Raw genomic sequence first — 2208 nt, forward strand, 5'->3', positions numbered from 1 at the left:
CCTTCTCCTCCATTCTCCTCTCGGGATCTAGGGCACACACGCACACGCGCCCGGCGTGAGTTTTAAGCCATCGGGTCCAGGACGCGAACCGCGGTCGACTACGTGGGAGTCCAGCGACATAGCCATTACTCTAACTCCTGGTCCCAAGACTTACTTTCATATATAATGGGAAACTTCGCCTGCCTTAATGTTTGTGTTGAGGCATAGGTAATTTTTTTCCACCTTCGTACCTAAACTGTTGATTCTGCTGTCTCTCATACTGAACTTCCAATATTGGCACTTCTAGTTCTCTAGCCGACAACTGGAGATCTTGGGACTTGTCAGCCTCCATAATAATATGACTCAATTCTTTATAATAAATCTCTCTTTCTCTCTATCTCTTTCTTTATACACACACACACACACACACACACGGTTCTATTTCTCTTGAGAGACCTGACTAACAAAAAGATTAAAAGTTTGTGGGTGTCTGACCCAGTCCCATGGTCTAGTGGTTAAAGGCAGCTGGAACCCACATAGTCAACTGTGGTTCAAATCCTTGCCTGAGTGGCTTGAAAAACACATCAGGAACATGTGCTTACATACCTCAAGTCCCAAAAAGATGGAGAAATGCAGGAGAAAGAATTGAGGCTTGACCATACCCCATGGGGGATACTTTCTCTCTCTTTCTATCTCTGTCTCACTCTATCTCTGGAAAGTGCACAATCCATTTGTGGGAAAAAAAAAATGTGTTTTGGGACCAGCAGGTAGCGTAGTAGTTTAGGTAATGAACTCCTACATAGCTGACTATGGTTCAAGTCCCAGACTCTTTGGCTTGATAATAATGCTGGGCGTGTTTGCCTGCATGCCCCAAATTCTGAGAAAATGGAGGAGCATGGTGGTGTGGCCATCCTTCCTGGGGGCTGATTTCTCACTTTCCCTCTCTCTTGGTTATCTCTCTGATGTACCCTAGCACATCAAATAGCTATACAGAAACACATTTCTCTGGTTGACTTTTTCCATGCTTTCATGTACATACCATAAGAAAAATTGAAGATTGGAATATTTACATAACCTTCCTAATACAGAAAAGAATGTCTATTTATAAAATATGTTTGTATTATTTTGCTTTTCCTGTTCGTCATCTATTTTTTTTTCTTTCCAACTTTTTCTGGTTAAAAAACAAAACAAGAAAAAGTCCTTTCCACTATGAAACATTCCTTTGTCACCCCAACCACATCCTACTATGATTGCTGCCAGGGCACTGTTTGGTTTCCGTATCACCCAGACTGTTCTAACCATAAATCCCTATCCATCTGGTTATATATCCTCATCCAGTTGTTGTATTGATTGATCCAAAGTGTTATGAGACTAAACATTGATCAATGAGAATCTTAACCTATGCCACAGAGTGGAAAACTGAGAAAGATGTTCTTTCTTCATACTTTACCCTCTGAACCCATTAATGGACAGATGATGGGAACTAGAGTAGACTGACGTTATATTCCAATTCACCCACCCATCAAAACCTACTATCTAATTTTTCTCAATTCTGTGAGCTATGTAAGTATTCTCTTAATTAACTCTTTTATTTATGATAATATGAATTAAGTTTTGTTACTTGCAATCCAAATATTCCTTCCTAACACACCATCCCTGATAAATTAGAAACATTTGACATCATCCTCTAGGGCAGGTGCCACATATCGATAACTCTAGAACAAATCCATTCTATACCAGTGCTGTACTATAAACCATTTCTCTGGAAAATAAAGACTAAGAAGGCGAAGGAAAACAGACTGGTAGCATTTGTTTATTTCCGTGGTGTAAATGCTCCCACCATGACCAATCTCAAGTTTCCAATGTGCTGTCACTAAAGGTAGAATTATAGAAATATATCGGGACCAGCAGGTGGCGTGGTGGTTAAGGCGCTGGACACTCTGAAATGGCCGACCACAGTTCGAGTCCTGAACTTGGTGACTTGCTTTCTGGGACCAGCAGTTGGAGTAATGGCTATGTCACTGGAATCCCAAGTAGTTGACCACAGTTAGAGTCCCGGACCTGGTGGCTTAAACTCATGTCGAGTGCGTGTGCATGCATGCCCAAGATCCCAAGAGGAGGATGGAGGAGAAGGGATTGCGGTGTGACCATCATCCTTGGATCCCTGGTGGTGGGGGTGATTTCTCACTTTCTGTCTCTCTGTCTTTCTGTCTTTCTGGCGAGCACACG

The sequence above is a fragment of the Tupaia chinensis genome, unplaced genomic scaffold (assembly GCF_000334495.1).
Source record: "Tupaia chinensis unplaced genomic scaffold, TupChi_1.0 Scaffold148646_1, whole genome shotgun sequence".
NCBI lineage: Eukaryota > Metazoa > Chordata > Mammalia > Scandentia > Tupaiidae > Tupaia > Tupaia belangeri.